The 24,255-nt window shown below is 36.5% G+C and overlaps 1 long non-coding RNA gene across 1 annotated transcript; it reads left to right on the top strand.

Annotated features, from left to right (window-relative positions):
- Window positions 1–1,718: 1,718 nt before the first annotated feature.
- On the top strand, window positions 1,719–18,431 carry LOC138711668 (uncharacterized). The gene is made up of 3 exons (XR_011335416.1): window positions 1,719–1,938; window positions 9,420–9,647; window positions 17,996–18,431. It is a non-coding gene; the product is annotated as an uncharacterized lncRNA (long non-coding RNA).
- The last annotated feature ends 5,824 nt before the right edge of the window (window positions 18,432–24,255 follow it).

Here is a 24,255-nt window from a genome sequence, read left to right on the forward strand (position 1 = left end):
CTACCTTCCTCTCACTGAAATCATACTTTACTATCACCCATCCCGTTTCCCCTCCCTACCTCGACTACACCTCGGAGAGGAACGACCACGGAGACCGGCGTACGACATAGAGAAAAGTCTGTTTTGGAAAGACAAAATAAAACTTTGCCAGCCTCTACCATCCATAATATGGAGTTAGACGAGCTCTATTCGCGGCACATAACTTTGTTCTCACTATACCTGGTAAGGTTTATCTTGTCTCAGTAACAATAAAACCAAGTCCCTTCAAATGAGGGTGGAGATTATAGGAGGGTTGTAAATTTTCAGGATTCCTTTCAAAATCTTGTTATTGTACAGGCTACCGGAACTCAGTTTCTTGAAAGACAAGCTCAGTGATGGAACTACATAGTACGAAGAGAGATATTTTGTTATTTTATTTTGCGCTACAGAATGTATCAACTAGTCCCTTCCGCCACTGGATGGATGGACGGCACTGCTCCACTCCCCTGTCGCCATAACAACACAGACGAAGTGAGACATATCTCCTTTCTCTCTCTTTTCAGAGTGAGACAAGATACATCACACAGACTTTACACATACGGCGGAGTTATGAATTATAATCGTGAAATAAAATTGAATTTAAAGAAATGGAATTAAGAATAATATTAAGAAATGAAATGAAAATTAACATTTGAAATAGAGTCAAAATTTAAAAAAATGCTGTTAAAATGGAAAGTAAGTACAAAATGAAATTAAAATTAAAATTAAAAAATGAGATTGAAATAAGAATTAAAATTAAAATACTAAATTAAAATTGTAATTATAAAATGAAATTAAAATTGAAATTAAGTTAAAATTGAATTGAAATTTAAAAAAAACTATATTAAATGTAAATTTGAAAGAAAAAGGAATAAAATTAAAATTAGAATTAAAATTAAAAAATAAAATTAAAAAGGATAAATTAAGTTAAAATTGCAGTAGAGAAGAGAATTAAATTAACATTTAAAATTAAAATAATATACATAAATATACATTTGAAATTACAATTTGAAATCAGAATTAAAATTTAAAAGTATGATTAAAATTGAAATTGAAAAAAATAAATTGAACTTAAAATAATGATTGAAACTAAAATTAAATTTAAACAATAGAATTATAATTAAAATTAAAAAATTGATTAAAAATTATATTGAAATGAAGAAATGAAATTACAATGGGGAAAAAAAAAAAGAAAAAAAAATAATAATTAAAATTGAGTATACAAATTAAATTAAAACTAAAAATATAAATTGAAAACAAAACTAAACATAAAAATAGAAATTATAAAATGGAATTGATTTTAAAATAGAAGTAAAAAAATTATCCAAGTAATATATACTATTCAAAATTTTGTTTTTTGTAAATGGTATATTTTGTCTGGCAAAATAATTAATTGCTTAATGAAATGAATTATGTAAATAAATCAGTTTAATTTAATTAATTAATAAAATGTTATTAAATAAATAAGTAAATTATATTAATTAAATGAGATTATATTGGTAGATTAAATTATTTAAATAAATAACTAAAAGGAAATAAATAAATTAAATTAGATTAAGTAGATTAGATTAAGTAAAATAAAATTGAATAAATAAATTAAATAAAATAAGTAAATTGAAATAAATAAAGAAATACTGTTAAGACAAAGATTAACATAAGTAACTATCATCATCATCATCATCATCATCATCATCATCACCATCATCATCACAGTGGAGGCTAGAATGTGTTTCCTGCATTATGTTTAGTGAGATCTTAAATATTCCTTCCAGATTGGTTGGCTGTATAAAGCTGATGATTCCAAAGAAAAACAGAAGATGTATTAGAAGAAGAAACAAGCAGTGAAGAGAGGCATCTCATGGTGGAAACCTGGGGATACAGAAACAGAAATTAGTTCATGTATGCATCTGATGGTAAAAGGTTAGTTTTCTGTGTAGATACAGTACTTGCGCAATTTATACTCTTGAATTATGTCTTTTGATATTGCACAGATGATTAATTTCCAGTACTAAGTCACTGGTACTTGTTGGCTGATTTTGGCTTACTTGATATGAAATTTTCAATTTACAAATCTCATACTTGTAGTTTGGAAGGCTTGTAAACCAGTGAGATTTTGAATTGAGACACAGTATTTATTACTTTATTTAATTTAATGTCAGTATAATGAACTTGTGGAAGCACCATAATTATTTTCGTTAAAGTGACATTGATTAGATTCGTATGTAAGTTATGGATTATTGATTCGAGTATTCATGCGTAATAAACACCTGTGCTTTACAAAATATGTAGCTGGAACGCTAAATGCATGTAGCTGTTGTTGCTATCTTGTGCCACTGTGTAAATAATCGTAAGTCATTCACAATCAATGAAATGCTGAAGTCAATTTTGCTATATTAGCAACAATTTTACAGAGTACAGAAATTTGTTTTTTGTAGAACTGAAGTAGCTTATTGCTTGAGCATTCCTCATAATCAGTGCTGTCATGGGGGCCATATGTAACCATACAGTGTATGGGAACCTACAATTTTTTAATGAATCGTATGGGGAAGAGAAATTTCTGCCTATACAGATCCATACGATGTATGTGTGTGCGCCTAAGTTTTGTAGGGCTACAGGGTGATCTATATTTTTACAGGGAAATCTGTACTGATGTTAGATTCTCACTTACTATTCCTAGTATAATTATCTTACTTGATGTTTATGATTCTAAAAGGTCCATTGCTACAGTGCTGGAATCCAGAACCATAATTATATAATTGAAAAAACACCGAAGTGCTCCAAAATTCATCAAGACACGTGTGCATCTACTGTGAGGGCTTCATGGGATACCGGTATTCTTAAAAAATCACGCTTATTTTGTAATTATGAAAATCAAAATGAAAACAATAATTCATTACTTCCTTTTATATTAAAATATTCTAAGTAATGGTTAGCAAGTCTGACTGTAAAACAAGTGGGCCTGGGTTCAACTCCTAGTTGCGGTAAATTAACTGGTTGAGGTTTCTTCCGGGGTTTTTCCACAAACCCATTAACAGCAAATGCAGCCATTGCAGTTGAAGAAGCGTCGTAAAATATATATAAAAAAGGACCATTAAATCATGGTTGGAGAGGTAGAGAGAGAGGAAAGTGAAATATATTTGAAGGGAGAAAAATAAAGTGTGTGGTGTATGGCCAAGACAGAAATTACTATGACAGCACTGGTCATAATGCATTTCACTTCATGTGATCTGCGATAACAAGTTGTAGAATTTCACATTCTCCTGGTTTTCCAGTACAAATCCACGTCTAAATTTTAAGCAAATTTATAATTATCTAGGAAGCGCCATATTAGGGTCTACTGGTATTTACAAGGGAGAGTCAAAAAGTAACCTTAAGAACTGTTTCATTAATTGAATACCCGGTATGTGCAATAAGGCTACAAACACTTGATCACTGTTCAACATAGTATAATAGGAACACTTGCATTGAACGTAGTGGGGGCTATGTTGAAAAGTGATGAAATGTTTGTAGTATTATTGTTCGTATTCAATTAGGTAATAATACAATGGGTGATCAAATTATTAGGGACACTTGGTAAAAGTAGGAATTTCATCTTCAAATTCATATAAAACACAAATAATTTCGATTTTCTCAACTGGAAAAGCTTTATTACTCCAAATAGTGTTTTATAAACAATATTATCACATATTTAATTGTGTAATAATGAATATGGAATGAAATAAACAAGAAAACTAATATTTTGTCACACATCCCTTTGCAGCAATTACAGTTTTAACTCTCTTTGGCATACTAGAAATGCATTGAAGACAATTGTTTTTAATTTTTTGGCTGTGATGCCACATATTGATCAGTTTTTCTATTAAAGATTGTTTATTTGTAATAATTTCTGAATGAATTTGCCTCTTGATTAGCTCCCAAATATTTCCAATCGGATTTAGGTCCGGAGAGTTACCAGGCCAATCCAGAACCCTAATTTTGTTATCAAACAGGAATTTTGTCGCCTTATTTGCCTTGTGACAGGGCGCAGAGTCGTGCATGAACACAAAATCACCATCTGGAAACCATTCACGGACTTGTGGAAGAAGCCGTTCCTTCAGAACCTTTATGTATTGATATTGTCTCATCATTCCTTGAACAAAATACAGACGACCAGTTCCATGACCACTAATCACAGACCACACCATGAGGCTTAGAGGATGTTTAACATTCTTCTACATAGAAAGGCGCCAATGAGAGATGCTGGAATCAACATATCTTCTATGAAAACCTGTCGGAGGATCAAAGAGTTAGGGTTTTCATATCGCACTCCAACCAAGAAACCATTCCTGAAACCATACATGGTGAAGAAGCGTCTCTCTTGGGCAAAGTAGCATCAATCTTGGACTGTGGATGATTGGAAAAAAGTGAGTTGTATGTCATTCACATGATTTCTGTGTTAGTCACAATTTTACTTTGTGCAAATGTGTTTTATGTAGGCATACTGTTTTTTTTTTTCAGGTGTGTTTTTCAGATGAATCTACCATACAAATACTTGCTGACAAAGCTGTGTTCGTTAGAAGGCTTAAAGGTGAAAAGTACAATAATGACTGTATTATGAAGACTGTTAAACCTCCTCTAAGCCTCATGGTGTGGTCTGTGATTAGTGGTCATGGTCGTCTGTATTTTGTTCAAGAAATAATGAGACAATATCAATACATAAAAATTCTGAAGGAACGGCTTCTTCCACAAGTCCGTGAGTGGTATCCAGATGGTGATTTTTTGTTCATGCACGACTCTGCGCCCTGCCACAAGGCAAATAAGGTGACAAAATTCCTGTCTGACAACAATTCTCCGGACCTTAATTCGATTGAAAATATTGGGAAGCTAATGAAGAGGCAAATTCATTCAGAAATTATTACAAATACACAATCTTTAATAGAAAAACTGATCAATGTGTGGCATCACGGCCAAGAAATTAAAAACAATTGTATCCAATGCATTTCTAGTATGCCAAATAGAGTTAATGCTGTAATTGCTGCAAAGGGATGTGTGACAATATATTAGTTTTCTTGTTTATTTCATTCCATATTCATTATTACACAATTAAATATGTAATAATATTGTCTATAAAACACTATTTAGAGTAATAAAGCTTTTCTAGTTGAGAAAATCGGAATTATTTGTGTTTTATGTGAATTTGAAGATGAAATTCCTACTTTTACCAAGTGTCCCTAATAATTTGATCACCCACTGTAGAATAATTAAGGTTATTTTTTGACTGTCTCGTATTATTATTATTACCTTTTTTACTTAACAGTGTTTAGCCACCGAAATAGTGTAATAGACCTTAGAATTAAAAAATTTTTGTTTATCACAACAAGGCTTGCTGATGAGCCACTTACAGATAACATTTATAAATTCACCACTGCTTATTAAAGTAATAGTAATATGCGTTACAAGAGCGGTATGTTGACGTTTTCATGGTCGAGGAAAAGATTGAAAAAGCGAAACGTAGTTGAGCTTTTTTAATTTCCGAGAACATGAAAACAAACATACCGCTCGTGTATCGTACATTATTTTGTACGAAGATCGTTTATTACATATCTGAAAGACGAATTTCTAATTAGTTGCAATGAAATCTTTATGTTGGTTTCTGTTTAATGACGACAACTTCGGAAAACCAAAATATCTTTCTTCAACATTGTTGCTATAAAATGTATTCTGTGTTTACTATACTCCAGCAGGCCGTGATATACGTCTGTCTTTTTTTCCCCCCAGTCTATAAATGCGAACTTAAAACAAATGGTAAGGTTATGTAATGATTTATTTTTCATTTTAATATTTTAACAATATTATTTATATAACATATTGCAGTAATAACATCGGCATCTGGAATCTTGTTGATTTTTTCACGGCTTCCTTAATGTTACTTGTATCAGGAATGCAATAAGTTTCGTGGAGTAGTAGACTTTACTTAATTTTTGCAAATATTTAAAAACAATAAATAACATTGCAATTTAGGTGAAATTGCAGTGGTAAGTTTCCAATTTATAATTATTACTATGTTAAACGTCTCTAAAAATAATATGTTAAAAGCCTAAAGCAGTAAAATGAATGTCGCGCTTAAGCGGTAAGAAGAGGGAAATTGTTATGTGTGTTACGTTGGGAATACTGAATGTGGTATTTCACACTTACCGCGTATTGGTTCTGTGCGGAAAACAAGCAAATACGCACCATCTCGCACAAATAAATATGTAGGTATTTTATTAGGCACTTATATTGCCATTATTTCAAAGTTATTGCTGGTTTTTCTTAGTCGACATTTTAGTTGATGAAACATACTTAATTGCCTAGTGTTATGATCATGACATTCTTCTTTCCTAAAAGTGTATTATTAAAATGTTGCTTGATATACATTAATAATTTTCAAATTTATAAACATGTGACAATTACGATCTTCTCGTTAATAAATAAAGGACGACAATGTTCATGATAATGAGAATTGGTGATAAACCTGACGGCTTTTTTCTGTAATTTAAAAATCTTGATGATGTGAGTAACTGTTGCTCCATAATAAGAAGCCATATTTTAATGTGCTGTTAAAATATGCATAATCGGCAGTCTTAATAAATTTTAATGATAATAGTTATTTATGGTAGTTGTGAGGTAAGTGCATCTTTCCACTCGCGCAATAAAGATCACGCTCACAAGTACCATACATAATTTTATCCATGACCATAACGAAAAATTCTGTTTTATAAAAGAAAATATGTTGAAAATAAGTCCTCATATAATCACATATCATGGCATGGATTTTAGAATCGATAAGTGTACTAGGTAGGTCATGATGTAGGAGGCCATGATTAGTGAAGAATGGTATGTAAGGCGTTGGATAAAATAACAAATTATAATTAATTATATAATTTTAATATGTATTTTTTCACTTTAAACGTGTATTTTCATATTTTTGAAGTTTCAGGGATTATTTAGAAGTGTTCACGGGACTAATGTGATTAAAATAATTTCACATTTTACTTCTGTAAACTTAAGAGGAATATTAAAACATAATCAATCATTGTGTCTGTTTAGCTCAGTCAACTAACGCGTGTTGTTATAAAATTATAAAAAATTATAAAATATAAAATCCTATAAACCCAACTTCACAGGTTCAAGTCTCCTCGCTTCCCAAAAGGTAAATTATTACAAATTAAAAAAAAAAATACATATTAGATATGGATGCAATGCATAAATTACGACGTAGCAGATAGAGAAAAGAGAAGGAGATTGAGTGTATGTATATTTAAGAAATGGTAATAAAGAAGTAGAGGTAGTGACATCTAGTAACTAATATATTAAATTCTTGAGTAATAATTCAATGGAAAAATGTACGTGTGTGCCCGGGTACTAGGAAAATATTAATGAACTGTGAGATAAAGTTCAAACTGTGAGGTAAAATCTTTATCTCACTAGTGAAATAAAGTAAAGTTGAATAAAAGCCTACTTTACAAACGCAAAAGTATTTAGTAAAGGCATGTTAAATGAAATCCTGAATAATCTAATATTTAAAAGCTCAATACATTGTCCCGAAGTTAGCTTTGTGTCAACCACAATTCCAAGCATGTTTTATGAACAATTTGTTGAGCAAGATTTTAAATGAAATGTTAATGATTCTGTTTTCTTTTCATTTAAAACTAAAGCATTAGCTTCAAAATAAATTTTTAACTTGTACAATATAAGTGTTTCACTTTGAAGCAACTGGAGATATTAAAAAGATATAAATACAAGATATCTTCCTTAATCCACAACTGACTCTACTATCCAAGTGCCATTACACTACGCAATGCATAGTATGCATCGAGAAGTAGCTGCAAGCCATTCTAGGTACGTTATACCTTAATGATTGTATAGTTTAGAATTATTAACTTGTTATCTACACTGCAGAAACTGACGCATTATCTATTAATTTCAGATTGTGTGACATCCTGTGAAAAATATGCTTTCTATGGGTAGTAAGCAGCGGCGGAGCATGAAATTTTGAGCAGGGGAAGCTAACTCAAGTTGTTTTTCATGCAATATGAGAAAACGTATTACAAAAATACAGTCTTAAAATAAATAGTAGTCAATTTCAAGTCAGCAGTCGAAGATTGGTTGGAACATCGTAAGTAACACCAATAAGGCATGACCTCAAATGATACGTAGTAAAATATAATTTCACGGTTTACACATATCTCTTAACAAATAGACACATATATGTATAACATTAGCTCACTCCCTGTCATACTTACAGAAATCACAATATTAGTATCATTATGTAAGTATGCGTCTGTCTTTTGGTTGTGTCCTTCATTGACAGCAAGGGAGTCAGTCATTTGTTTTTTAAATCACACTTTTGTTCGTAAGTCAGTCTTGATAATACAATTGTCCTAAAAAATTCTAGTAAACTAGTGTTAGGAACTGTTATTTCGCTCATTATTTATTATATCAGCCACAATGCACACTAACACTTCAACTGAACACAACTGACGAAAAGGGATAACTCGGAAACTACTTATTTTAAATGTTAAAGCTAGCTTCTTGCGAGCCTTGCGACTAGGGTAGTTTAGTTAGAAAGGGATGGAAAATCTGCGGGGTGGATTACACAGAAGAAACCAGTCTGCTTGGAAGCTGGTGTGTGCAGGCTTCTTGTTTACTGCTGCATCACAAATCATCCTGAGCTGCCGCATCACAATATTTAACGCGTAAATATAAATTCTATTAAAATTAATAAATAATTTTGTCCATAAACTGCAGGTTTATTATGAAATTATTATTAACTGGGGAAGCTAAGCTTTTTAGCTTACATTGACGCTACGCCACTGGTAGTAAGTGGTAACAAGTCAATGTGTTAAGTAAGAAATTCTTGTTGTACTGAGTTTGGAGGCTGGCAATAGTTTTGGAAGAATGCATATAAAAGAATAAGTACAATTTCCTCTCGTATTATTTGCACGGTAGATTTTCATTAGGAGCATATAAACTAGCAAATAATAGTCTTTGGAAATGGAGGGTAGTCATTATCAGTTACTAGGAGGAGTTGATATTTTCTTTCCTATATACCTGTAATATAAAACAATCTATCACCTATTTAATCTCAGCCATTCTATTAACTTTGCAACAATGAATATTCTCAACAAATCATAAAGATATTGGAACTTTATATTTCATTTTCGGTGCCAGAAGTAAAAGTATTGGCTATAATGTAATACAGAGGGTAGTTGAAGTTAATAAACTGGGACTGTGGAGAAGAGGAGAGAGAAAATTATGGAATTGAGTTACGGTAATCCATGATGCCACTCAGTAACGATTTGTTTAAGTATATTTCCAGGACTGGTACTTGTGTTGTATTTAACAAGTGGTACGTCTTGATTTGGCAATTTTTGTTGCAGGTGGCTCACTGACTGGAGAAAAAGAAGTGGAGTTGGCAAAATGGAGGCAAGAAATTGTTCATTCGAACACACAGCTCTCAAGAAGTGCGTTTGATGAGCGACAGAACAAAGAAATTGTACACCATCTAGCCCAGTTGCAAGCACACTCCTTGTAAGGGAATAGGGGGAGGTCAGAGACACCCAAAGTTAACAGATTCAGCTTGACTAAGACTCTGTCTCCTACCCCAGGTAAATGTAAAATGTTCAGTTTTTAATGTATCGACATCTGTTTCATTTTCGAGGACCTGCCTACAATCCATGCCCAGATATACTGTAAATAGTTTTTTACTATTTTCATATTTCCTACCTCTTCTTTAACTTTCTCTATGCTTTGTACTATGAAGGAACAACTATGAAACAAGCTCTACCATTAGATAAATACATTTTTTTTTTTTGTCGTTCTGAATATTAGTTGGCGACTTCATTGTGATACTTGTACAGGTACAGTAGCGGCTTAGTGCATAATGATTGCTAAATACTTGCCAGAACTTATAGAAGTGTGGCAGTACTTTTGTTTAGTGATTGTGTATAATAATTGACTTTACACTAATGGTTTTAGAGCACTTATAGGGATTGAAGTGTAGGTTCATTATTTTCCAAATTCATCATCATCATCATCATCATTGGCATTACGGCCCTTATAGTTTAGCCTTAGCCTCCCTCAGAACATCCGACCAATCACTCCTGTCTAATGCTCGTGTTCTCCATCTTCTAATTCCAACTTTTGTTAGGTCAGCCTGAACATCATCCAGCCATCTCAATTTAGGTCGTCCGACTTTCCTTCTTCCTACCGGCAATGCATCTAGTAGAGCTTTGGGTGTGCGATTGTTCTCCATCCTGGCTACGTGTCCCAGCCACTCTGACCTTCTGAGTTTTATATCAACAACAATGTTGTTATCTTTATATAATTCATATAACTCAGCATTTGTTTTAATTCGCCAAAACCCTTGCTCATAAGTAGGCCCAAAGATTTTCCGTAATACTTTCCTTTCCCAGGCATTTAAGATCTTTATTGCCCTTTCAGGTAGAGTCCAGGTTTCACTTCCATATACTACTATTGGTTTAATAATAGTTTTATATTTTCTTATTTTAACTTTACAAATTCATAGTAAGGTTTATTACATTGGGTACTGCTTGTGGTCTTGTTGTTTCGAATATTACTTGAGGACTTGTTTCTGATACTTGGAGAAGTGCAATAGGGACTATGGTCTTGCGTAATGATTGTTAAATTCATGCTAGGACTTACACAACTCTGGCAGTACTTTTGTTTATTGCTTTTACATAATAAATTATTTCACACTGATAATAATAGGGCAGTAGCGACAAATGAACTGTTGAATAAATATTTTACAAAGTCGTGACAAGATTTATTACATTCCCATGCTTCTTATGGACTTATTTTGAATTGTACCTAATATATTTATTAATGATATTTTAGATAATGTAGCAAATGTGAATTCTCATTGCCCAGTGTTAGATAACATACCTATTCCGGGACTACTTTTTGCAGATGACTGCGCTATTGGAGCATTTTCGGTCAACGGGCTTCAAAAGTCGATTAACGAAATCAATAGCTTCTGTAAAACTTGGGATCTGAAAATAAACGAAAAGAAATCAAAAGTCCTAATCTGCAAAAAGGGCAACGTGCATAGTAAGAAAGAGAAATGGTACGTGAATAAAGTTCCAATTGATTGTGTTTCCAGATTCAAGTACCTAGGAGTGATAATAGACAGTAGAGGAAATTGGAAGTTGCAAAATGAATTGGCACTGAATAAAGGTAAAAATGCACTTCAAGCAGTAGACAGATGCCTAAATAAATGGCCGAATATTGGGGTGAAGAATTTGGTCAACATCTATAATGCACTAGTAGAATCAAAGATATACAATATTGAGATCTGGGGTAGTAGGTTATCCAGCAGAAACATCGATAAAGTAAGAGCCAAAATGTGTAAAAAAATTTCTAGGAATACCGGAGAATGCTTCTAACCTGGCAGCTTTACTAGAGAGGGGAATCGATTCGAGTCTGGGAATTATTCTAGAAATAAAAATCAAATATTTAGGTAATATTCTGTGTAGGGATGATTCGGCAGTTATGAAAACATGTATCTTTTGTATGAAAGCCGCTAATTGGAAATCGAATTGGCTGAAGGAGCTGGAACGAGAAATAAGCAGATTAGGTCTAAATTGGCTATGGAGAGAACTAGGGTCTATAAACACGAAAACTATTGGAAGAATAGTAAAAGAGAGGGCAAACGAAACTTCGAGACAAGACATTTTTAGTAATATTAAAGACCTAGGATCACTAAAATACTATAGGGAGGTTAAGCAGTTTTGGGAATAGGAAGAATATGTTAGACTAAATTCAAGGGAAGAGAGAACAGGAATGGCATGGTGGAGATTAGTTATCTGGAGACTCAAGAATAGGAGAGGGAACGTAGAGAAGGATAAATGTCCTTTGTGTGGACTAGCTGAAGACGCAATGCATATTGCGCTAAAGTGCCAGGCAACGAATGATTTGAGACACAGTTGGGTAGATAAAAAATTTCTACACATAAACGCTATAGTAGCTTATAAAAAAATGAATGGTCACCTAAACGCCAGCAATTTGCATAAATTAGGAAAATTTCTTTTTAGAGTTAAAATTAGATTGGAAGAGAAAGTCAAAGCTCTAACGGAGATGGAATTATAAATGTTGAGTAGTCACACGATAAGAAACTACGAAGAGTAGTCAATGAAGTTAACAGAATAATTCTTAAGAGATTAAGCATAAAATGAAAAAGCTAAGGCAGGAGTTTTAAATACAAGAGCTATACTTATTATTAGTTGTGTACCATTATTATTATTACTATTATTATTATTATTATTATTATTATTATTATTATTATTATTGTAAACAGAGGATGCTTATAGGTTCATTATGTATTAGTTTGTGTTATATTTGTATAGAGCAGACGTGGGCATCAGTAGTACATGTCGCACGGAGTCGAACGCAACTACGTGATCTCCCTCCTTCCACACCCCTAGCTGTTCAACATACCCGGGTACCTGTCAGACTGGTTGAGGTACTATACTGGCAGTCAGCGGTGGATTTCAGTAAAAAAATTCGCTCTCTAAGGAAGCTCCTGAAGTAAAAAAGTCGAAAAATATTACTTCCACAAAGAATGGAAAAATGGATTCTTTTGTTGCGAAGAAGGGGAAAGTGTTAGGTGCTTATTATGCTACAAAATTTTACTAGCAGTGAAGAAGAGCAACGTTCAAAAGTAAAATATCCACATCTTCGGAGTTTTGTTATGAAAATTGATTCTATGTTTAGCTCAACCTACACTTGTGAAGAGTTATTTTCTCAGTTGGCCATTGTAAAATCCAAATCAAGATCACGCATTTCAGACGAAAATTTATTCCATCAGCTCACAATTGCAATGTCTGACATAACTTCAAATTTTGAAACACTTTGCTGATTTACGTGACGAAGAAGAATAAATGAACCCCTTCTTTTAAGGGCATAAGTTAATTGACGTAAATTGACAACAACAAAGAACTACAGTAATAGGTTTAAAATAGCCTAATTGTTGTTTTTTCTGTTTCTTAGTAATGTGCTTGATATTTTGTTAAGAATATGTTTTTCATAAGTTCCTTAATTTTATTTTCTAGTGATGCAAATTAGTGATTGATGCCCTTTCAGAACAAATAGGTTCAGATTATGGCATTACATTTTAACTGTTGTGGAATTGTACGTTTTATGTAATTTTATAAGGTTTTTACAGTAATTGTTTAAATTAGAAATACAGTTATGTTTCAGCTTATTGTAAAATAGTTTGCATTTTTTTTGGAAAATATGTTATCTTTCATTGTCATTATTCATAAAAATAACATTCAGAAAACTGTGTATCTTTTTGTCTTGCTTAATTGCTTAACATTCTGTGTTTCAATACTTCACGCGATCCACCGCTGAGTATTACATTAACAGGTGATGCGTGTTGCAGCAATCAGAGTAGTACGGCGCATCTCTTTAAATGCCCACGTCTGGTATAGAGAGTGATGGCGGATTAAGAACTGGAATACATCTAATCCGCCATGACGTGAACAAGGATTGATGAAATAAATAAATAAATAAAAAATAGTACCTAATGGACGAAATTATTGTGACTCTTAGCCAGCTGCAATAGGAATTCTGGTCTTGCATGCTAAATTCATGCTAGAACTTATGCAAGTATCAGAATACTTTTGTTTTGTTGCTTTACATAATAATTGGCTCAATCTACTAATTATAGAGCTGCATTACCGACTGAGTTCTTGCATGAATATGTACAAATTGAAGTAATTAGAACTGTAGAACTCCCATGCTCATTGTAGTGGTGGTGGTGTTTTGAATAGTAATTGACGAGTTCATACTGATACTTGGACACGTGTGATAAGGTCTCTAGTCTTGCATAATGATTTTTTTTTTTTTTGCAATTCATTTTGCGTAATTTTCAGAAAAGTCTGTGAATATATTAGAAATTTAATTTTTTTTTCAGTCGTTGACTTTACTACTTTATATATTTTGTTAGGTGTTAACCTTTACATAATAAATTGTGTGATGTATGAACGTTTTCGTTGACCATGTCAACATCATCAGATACACTCTGTCATTTTACAGTATCAATACTCTCAATGTTATCTACACAATCTACACATACAATACATGTTTACTATCATATGAAGATAAAACCTATTAAAAATTATATAAATTAGTTTTATAATGTTGAATTGTGGATACCCCAACTGTCAACAATTAAAATATGCTTATATTATCATGGGTATATTCTTTGCAAATCATCACATGTGTGCGATAATATGAACGATGTAATGCTATGAGGCTAAATGTAAGATAAAATATAAAAATGAGCTAACTCTATTTGATGCTTTACAATGCATGTGAGGATTTGCAAATTACAATATTTTGTTACAAGGTATTCACTTTTCCATATCATGGTATAAAATTCTAGCCTGTTATAACTGCCTATATTTTGTAGATCTTGGTGTTATTATTTATGCCAATATGTTGGGTTTAAACTGTTTATAGTTAATCAGATGATGGGCGTATGTTCTGTTGTTGTTCATGTTACAGGATAATTATTCAATGTAGTAGTGATGTTGTAGAAGTTTATTTAACATGGTGTGAATCGAAAGTTTGAAATCATAGTTGTGGAAGTGTTTTCTGTGGATGTTGGTCGTGTACTCTGTAACATGAACAACAACAGAACATACGCCCATCATCTGATTAACTATAAACAGTTTAAACCCAACATATTGGCATAAATAATAACACCAAGATCTACAAAATATAGGCAGTTATAACAGGTTAGAATTTTACACCATGATATGGAAAAGTGAATACCTTGTAACAAAATATTGTAATTTGCAAATCCTCACATGCATAATAAAGCATCAAATAGAGTTAGCTCATTTTTATATTTTATCTTACTTTTAGCCTCATATCATTACATCGTTCATATTATCGCACACATGTGATGATTTGCAAAGAATATACCCATGATAATATAAGCATATTTTAATTGTTGACAGTTGGGGTATCCACAATTCAACATTATAAAACTAATTCATATAATTTTTAATAGGTTTTATCTTCATATGATAGTAAACATGTATTGTATGTGTAGATTGTGTACATAACATTGAGAGTATTGATATTGTAAAATGACAGAGTATATCTGATGATGTTGACATGGTCAACGAAAACGTTCATACATCACACAATTTATTATGTAAAGGTTAACACCTAACAAAATATATAAAGTAGTAAAGTCAACGACTGAAAAAAAATTAAATTTCTAACATCTTGCATAATGGTTGCTAAAATAACGCCAGAACCTATACATAGGTGACAGTACTTTTGTTTAGTTCACATTGATAGTTAAAGTGCAGTAAAAACGACTGAACTGTTGGAAAATATTTTCCAAATAGCAATATTTATTATATTCCCATGCTTCTTGTGGCTTTGTTCTTTTGAATAGAAATTGACAACTTCATTCTGATACTTGCACAGCTGCAGTAGGTTCTCTAGTCTTGCATAACGATTGCTAAATTCATGCCAGAGCTCATAGAACTGTGGCAGTACTTTTGTTTAATGTTTTTCATAATAATTGACTTTCCACTAATAGTTATACAGCAGCTATTGGGACTGAAGTGTAGGTTAATTATTTTCCAAATTCGCAGTAAAGTTCCTTACATTCCTATGCTTGTTTAGGTATTGTAGTTTCAATAATGTTTGACAACTTCATACTCACACTTGGAGAACTGCAATAGTATAGTATAGTATTTATTAGCTGTCGTTATAGCAAAAGCTAATGACATTGTCAAATTACACGTGTGAAATTATAGTGCAAAAATGAAAATTATTCTAAACAACACTAAACATAAAACAAAATGATCACTAATACTCCTTAGAGTTTACAATTGAGAGTCGAAATTATCAAAAATAGGCTAATATCTGGATGAAAATTGTAACACACTGATCACAAATATTATTTGATTTGCTCTGTTTATATACAATAAAACAAGAATTAACTTAACAATTTATGAGAATTTCCTAATATATTACAAAATAATAATACAATTCAGAGAAAGAAACCTAAAAAATATCTACAGCTTGATTTTCTGATTCAAAATATCCTTGTACAGAATAGAATGGGTTTCCAAGAAGCCACGTTTTCACTTTGACTTTGAATATGTCAAGTGACACTTCCTGTGCTTCCATGTTGAACATCCTACAGCCCAACATGTTAGCACTTCTTTTAACTTTGGATAGTCTGGAAAATGGTATGTCCAGTTTTTCTTTATTCCGAGTATTATACTCATGTTTATCCATCCTACTGGTGAAGCCATAAAGATTTTTCTTGATGTAAAGGAGGAGTCCCAGAATATATTCATTAACAACTGTTAAGATGGACTCCTGTGGTTTACAATGTGATTTGCTTGGTACTTCTGTGATAATTCTTATTGCTTTCTTCTGAATCAGTAGGACTTCAGTAAGTTTATTGCTGTTCCCCACACCAGGATTCCATACTTCAATATGCTATGAAAAAAAGCAAAATAAACATTTCTTAGGTACTGCCCAGGTATTTTATCTCTAATTCCTCTTAAGAGATACAGGACTGGACATTCTCCGAGAGATGTATTCAATGTGGCAATCCCAGGTTAGTTTTGTATCAAGATGGATACCAAGTAATTTTACTGCCTTTTCTTCAGACCCTTCTTCTTTTTTCAATGTCAAAATTAATTTTTGAGTCTTCTCCTCGTTTAAAATTAACTTATTTGCTCTGAACCATTCTGCTGCTTCCAAAACTGTATTTGAGGTTAGCTGACGCAGTTCTGCTGCAGTAGTCGAACATGTTATGAAAGAAGTGTCATCTGCATATAATGTTGATTTGGCCATAATGTTGTATTTAATCATTTACAATAATTAGACATAAGAAAGGTCCTAAGATGGAACCCTAATGTTGAATATTAATTGACAAATTCATGTCATGACTTACGCAAGTCTGAGATTGCATTGTTTTCTGATTTTTCAAAATAATCGACTTAACCTATTAGTCATAGAGGTATATTACTGACTGAGCACTTGCATAAATATTTACTAATCTTGCATAATCATTGCTAAATTCATCCCAGGACTTATACATCTCTTACAATGCTTTTGTTTAGTGGTTTTACATAATAAATGACTTTACATTGATAGTTACAGAGCAGTTATATGGATTGATGTGTATGTTACATAGCAATATTTATTACATTCTTATGCTTGTTTAGGTGTTGTAGTGTTCTATAATGTTTGACGATTTCGTACTGACATTTGAATAGCTGCAATAGCTACGGGTACTCTACAGTTGAATATTTAATGCTAAATTGATGCCATTCTCAGAATATGCTACCTTTGTTTACTGTATCACATAATAACACAATCTACGAACCAAAGAGCTGTATTAGCGACTGAGTTCTTGAATGAAAGTTTACAAATTAAAAAAAAAATAGAATATGCATGCATGTTGTGGTGTTGTTGTTTGAATAACAATTGACGATTTCATAACTGTACATGTGCAATAGGTACCAGTACTCTGCTCTTAAATAATGACTGCGAAGTTCTTGCCATGACTTATAGAACTATGGCAGTATTTTTATTTGGTCCTTTTACATAATAAATGATTTGAGATTGTGTGTTGAAGAGGTAGTAACAGCGAGTGCACTGTTGGAAAATATTCTTCAAATTCTTAGGGTCTTGTGGTCTTGTTGATCTGAATAGAAATTGACGACTTCATTCTGACAGTTACAATAAGGACTCTGGTCATGCATAAAGCTTCCTAAATTCATGACAAGATTTATAGGAACGTGGCAGTACGTTGTTTTAGTGCTTTGGTATAATAACTAATTTTACACTATAATTATAGAATAATTATCAAGACTAATGTGTATCTTAATTATTTTCCAAATTCATAGCAAGATTTATTACATTCCAATGATTTCTTTTGGTGTTGTAGTGTTCAATAGTGTTTGAGGACTTCATACTAACACTTGGACAGCAGCAATGGTGATCACAGAGAGTGGAAAGAGAGCACAGAGAAAGAAGAGTGAACACGGAGAAACAGAAAAAGCACAGTCAGCACAGAGAAGGAGAGAGAGAACAGTGAGTAAAGAAAGCGAAAAGAGAGGTCAGACACATAACACAGAGGGCAAAGAGAGCACACAGAGGGCAAAAAGACCGAAAGTAGAGAGGACAGAGAGGCCAAAGTGACTACAGAGAGAGTACAGAGGAGGTAAATAGAATACAGAAAATTCAGATATAGTTCAGAGAGGGCAACCAGTCTTCAGAGATGGCAGATAGAGCACAAAGAGAAAGTGGAGACGATAAAGACATCACTGTGAGGGCAGAGAAAAACACGGTGCAGAGGGAGAACATAGAAAAGAATAAGTGGGGACAGGGAGAGTACAGAAAGTACTCGGAGAGCACAGGGGGAACAGGAAGGGGACAGAGTAGATAGAAAAAGCACAGAGGGGTCAGGGAGAATATAGAGGGAACATGTAGAGCATAGAGGGGACAGGAAAATTAGAGGGTACAGGGATACAACAGAGCGAACAGGGAGAGAAGAGAGGGAACAGTTAAAGCATAGACCTGACAGGAAAAGTACAGGGGGAACATGGAGAGGAGAGAGGTGACAGGGAGAGGACAGAAGGACCAGGGAGAGAACAGAGGGAACAGGGAGAGAAGAGAGGGGACAGTTAAAGCATAGACATGACAGGAAAAGTACAGGGGGAACATGGAGAGGAGAGAGGTGACAGAGAGAGCACAGAAGAACCAGGGAGAGAACAGAGGGAACAGGGAAAACATGGAGAGGAGAGAGGTGACAGGGAGAGCACAGAACGACCAGGGAGAGAAGAGTGGGGACAGTTAGAGCATAGACATGACAGGAAAAGTACAGGGGGAACATGGAGAGGAGGGAGGTGGCAGGAAGAGCAGAAAGGACCAGCGAGAGAACAGAGGGAACAGTTAGAGCATAGACATGACAGGAAAAGTACAGGGGAAACATGCAGAGGAGGGAGGTGACAGGAAGAGCACAGAAGGACCAGGGAGAGAAGAGAGGGGACAGTTAAAGCATAGACATGACAGGAAAAGTACAGGGGGAAATGGAGAGGAGGGAGGTGACAGGAAGAGCACATAAGGACCAGAGAGAGAAGAGAGGGGTCATGGAGAGAGGAGAGGGGACATTTAGAGCACAGACATGACAGGAAAAGTACGGGGGAAACATGGAGAGGGGAAAGGTGACAAGAAGAGCACATAAGGACCAGGAACAGAAAAGAGGGGACAGTTAGAGCATAGACATGACAGGAAAAGTACAGGGGAAACATGGAGAGGAGAGAGGTGACAGGAAGAGCACATAAGCACCAGGGTGAAAAGAGAGGGAACAGTTAGAGCATAGACATGAGAGGAAGACTATAGGGCAAACATGAAGAGGAGGGAGGTGACAGGAAGAGTACATAAGGACAAGTTGGAGAAGAGAGGAAACAGGAAGAGAAAAGAGGGGACAGTTGGAGCATAGACATGAAATGAGAAGTACAGGGGAAACATGGAGAGGAGAGGGGTGACAGGAAGAGCACATAAGAATCAGGGAGAAGAGAGGGGTCAGGGAGAGAGGAGATGGGAAGGTTAGAGCTAAGACATTACAGGAAAAGTACAGGAGAAACTTGGAGAGGAGAGAGATGACAGGAAGAGAAGGGAGGGGACAGTTAGAGCATAGACATGACAGGAAAATTACTGGTGAAACATTGATAGGAGGGAGGTGACAGGAAGAGCACATAAGGACCAGGGAGAGAAGAGAGGGGTAAGGGAGAGAGGAGAGGGGACAGTTAGAGGATAGACATGATAGTAAGAGTACAGGAGGAACATGGAGAGGAGAGAGGGGACCGTTAGAGCTTAGACATGACAGGAAAATTACAGGTGAAACATGGATAGGAGGGAGGTGACAGGAAGAGCACATAAGGACCAGGGAGAGAAGAGAGGGGACAGGAAGAGAAGAGAGGGGACAGATAGAGCTTAGACATTACAGAGAAAATACTGTGGAAAAATGGAGAGGGAGGTGACAGGAAGAGCACATAAGGTCCAGAGAGGGAGGAGAGAGGACTGTTAGAGCATAGACATTACAGAAAAAGTACTGTGGAAAAATGGAGAGGGAGGTGACAGGAAGAGCACTTAAGGACCAGAGAGAGAGGAGAGAGGACAGTTAGAGCATAGACATGACAGGAAAAGTACAGGAGAAACATGGAGAGGAGGGAGGTGACAGGAAGAGCACATAGGGACCAGGGAGAGAAGAGAGGGGACAGTTAGTGCTTAGACATGACAGGAAAAGTACGGGAGAAACATGGAGAGGAGAGAGGTGACAGGAAGAGCACATAGTTACCAGGGAGAGAAGAGAGGGGACAGTTAGAGCATAGACATCACAGGAAAAGTAAAGAGAAACATGGAGAAGAGGGAGGTGACAGGAGGAGCACATAGACACCAGGGAGAGAATAGAGGGGACAGTTAGAGCATAGACATGACTGGAAAAGTACAGGGGAAACATGGAGAGGAGGGAGGTGACAGGAAAAGCACATAGGGACCAGGGAGGGAAGAGAGGGGACAGTTTGAGCATAGAAATGAGAGGAAAAGTACAGGAGAATCATGAAGAGGGGATAGGTGACACGAAGAGCACATAAAAACCAGGGAGGGAAGAGAGGGGTCAGGGAGAGAGGAGAGGGACAGTTAGAGCATAGACATGACTGGAAAAGTACAGGAGAAACATGGAGAGGTGAGAGGTGGCAGGATGTGAAGAGAGGGGACAGTTAGCTCATAGACATGAGAGGAAAAGTAGAGGGCGAACATGGAGAGGAGGGATGTGAAAGGAAGAGCACATAAGGACCAGGGAGAGAAGAGAGGGGACAGTTAGAGCATTGATATGACACGAAAAGTACAGGGGAAACATGGAGAAGAGAGGTGACAGGAAGAGCACATAAGAACCAGGGAGAAAAAAGAGGGGACAGGGAGAGAGGAGAGGGGACAGGGGACAGTTAGAGCATAGACATGACTGGAAAAGTACAGGAGAAACATAGATAGGTGGGAGGTGATACGAAGTGAAGACACGGGACAGTTAGCGCATAGACATGACAGGAAAAGAACAGGGAGAACATGGAGAGGAGGGAGGTGAAAGGAAGAGCACATAAGGACCAGGGAGAGAAAAGAGGGGACAGTTAGAGCATGGACATGACAGGAAAAGTACTGGGGAAACATAGATAGGAGGGAGGTGACAGGAATAGCACATAAGGACCAGGGAGAGAAGAGAGGGGACAGTTAGAGCATGGACATGACATGAAAAGTACAGAGGAAACATGGAGAGGAGAGAGAGGTGACAGGGAGAGCACATAAGGACTAGGGAGACAACAGAGGGAACAGGGAGAGAAGAGAGGTGACAGAGCATGGACATGACATGAAAGGTACAGAGGAAACATGGAGAGGAGAGAGAGGTGATGGAGAGCACATAAGGACTAGGGAGAGAACAGGGGTAACAAGGAGAGAAGAGAGGTGACAGTTAGAGCATGGACATGACATGAATAGTAAAGAGGAAACATGGAGAGGAGAGAGAAGTGACAGGGAGAGCACATAAGGACTAGGGAGAGAACAGAGGGAACAGGGAGAGAAGAGAGGTGACAGTTAGCGCATCGACATGACATGAAAAGTACTGAGGGAACATGGAGAGGAGTGAGAGGTGACAGAGAGAACACATAAGGACTAGGGAGAGAACAGAGGGAACAGGGAGAGAAGAGAGGTGACAGTTAGAGCATGGAGATGACATGAAAAGTACAGACGAAAAATGGAGAGGAGAGAGAGGTGACAGGGAGAGCACATAAGGACTTGGGAGAGAACAGAGGGAACAGGGAGAGAAGAGAGGTGACAGTTAGAGCATGGACATGACATGAAAAGTACAGGGGAAACAAGGAGAGGAGAGAGAGTTGATATGGAGAGCAAATAAGGACTAGGGAGAGAAGAGAGGGAACAGGGAGACAAGAGAGGAGACGGTAAGAGCATGGACATGACAGGAAAAGTACAGAGGAAACATGGAGAGGAAAGAGAGGTGACAGAGAGAGCAAATAAGGACTTGGGAGAGAAGAGAGGTGACAGTTAGAGCATGGACATGACTTGAAAAGTACTGGGGAAACATGGTGAGGAGAGAGAGGTGACAGGGAGAGCACATAAGGACTTGGGAGAGAACCGAGGGAACAGGGAGAGAAGAGAGGTGACAGTTAGAGCATGGACATGACATGAAAAGTACAGAGGAAACATTGAGAGAAGAGAGAGGTGACAGGGAGAGCACATAAGGACTTGGGAGAGAACAGAGGGAACAGGGAGAGAAGAGAGGTGACAGCTAGAGCATGGACATGACATGAAAAGTACACGGGAAACAAGGAGAGTAGATAGAGGTGACAGGGAGAGCACTTAAGGACTAGGGAGGGAACAGAGGGAACAGGGAGAGAAGAGAGGTGACATTTAGAGCATGCACATGACATGAAAAGTACAGGGCAAACATGGAGAGGAGAGAGAGGTGACAGGGAGAGCACATAAGGACTAGGGAGAAAACTGAGGGAACAGGGAGAGAAGAGAAGTCACAGTTAGAGCATGGACATGACATGAAAAGTAGAGGGGAAACATGGAGAGGAGAGAGAGGTGATATGGAGAGCACAAAGGGACTAGGGAGAGAACAAGGGGAACAGGGAGAGAAGAGAGGGAACAGTTAGAGTATGGACATATCAGGAAAAGTACAGGGGAAACACGGAGAGGAGAGAGAGGTGACTGGGAGAGGACATTAGGCCCAGGGACAGAAGAGAGGAGACAGTTAGAGCATGGACATTTCAGGAAAAGTACAGGGGAAACATGGAGAGGAGGGAGGTGACAGGAAGAGCTCACAGGGACGAGGGAAAGTACAGAGGGAACAGGGAGAGAAGAGAGGGAAAAGTAAGAGCATGTACATGACAGGAAAAGTACAGAAGAAGCATGGAGAGGAGAGAGAGGTGACAGGTAGAGCACATAAGGACTTGGGAGAGAACAGAGGGAACAGGGAGAGAAGAGAAGTGACAGAGCATGGACATGACATGAAAAGTACAGGGGAAACATGGAGAGTAGAGAGAGGTGACAGGGAGAGCACTTAAGGACTAGGGAGAGAACAGAGGGAACAGGCAGAGAAGAGAGGTGACATTTAGAGTATGCACATGACATGAAAAGTACAGGGGAAACACGGAGAGGAGAGAGAGGTGACAGGGAGAGCACATAAGGACTAGGGAGAGAACTGAGGGAACAGGGAGAGAAGAGAGGTGACAGTTAGAGCATGGACATGACATGAAAAGTATAGGGGAAACATGGAGAGGAGAGAGAGGTGATATGGAGAGCACATAAGGACAAGGGAGAGAACAGGGAGAGAAGAGAGGGAACAGTTAGAGCATGGACATGACAGGAAAAGTACAGGGGAAACATGGAGAGGAGAGAGAGGTGACTGGGAGAGCACATTAGGCCCAGAGACATAAGAGAGGAGACAGTTAGAGCATGGACATTACAGGAAAAGTACAGGGGAAACATGGAGAGGAGGGAGGTGACAGGAAGAGCACATAGGGACTAGGGAGAGTACAGAGGGAACAGGGAGAGAAGAGAGGGAACAGTAAGAGCATGTACATGACAGGAAAAGTACAGAAGAAACATGGAGAGGAGAGAGAGGTGACAGGGAGAGCACATAAGGACTTGGGAGAGAACAGAGGGAACAGGGAGAGAAGAGAGGTGACAGTTAGAGCATCGACATGACATGAAAAGTACAGAGGAAACATGGAGAGGAGAGAGAGGTGACAGTTAGAGCACACAAGAAGTAGGGAGAGAACAGAGGGAACAGGGAGAGAAGAGAGGTGACAGTTAGCGCATGGACATGACATGAAAAGTACAGAGGAAACATGGAGAGGAGAAAGAGGTGACAGGGAGAGCAGACAAGGACTTGGGAGAGAACAGTGGGAACAGGGAGAGAAGAGATGTGACAGTTAGAGCGTGGACATGACATGAAAAGTACAGGGGAAACATGCAGAGGAGAGAGAGGTGACAGGGAGAGCCCATAAGGACTAGTGGGAGGACAGAGGAAACAGGGAGAGAAGAGAGGTGACAGAGCATGGACATGACATGAAAAGTACAGGGGAAACATGGAGGGGAGAGAGAGGTGACAGGGAGAGCTCATAAGGA

The sequence above is a fragment of the Periplaneta americana genome, chromosome 13 (assembly GCF_040183065.1).
Source record: "Periplaneta americana isolate PAMFEO1 chromosome 13, P.americana_PAMFEO1_priV1, whole genome shotgun sequence".
Lineage (NCBI taxonomy): Eukaryota > Metazoa > Arthropoda > Insecta > Blattodea > Blattidae > Periplaneta > Periplaneta americana.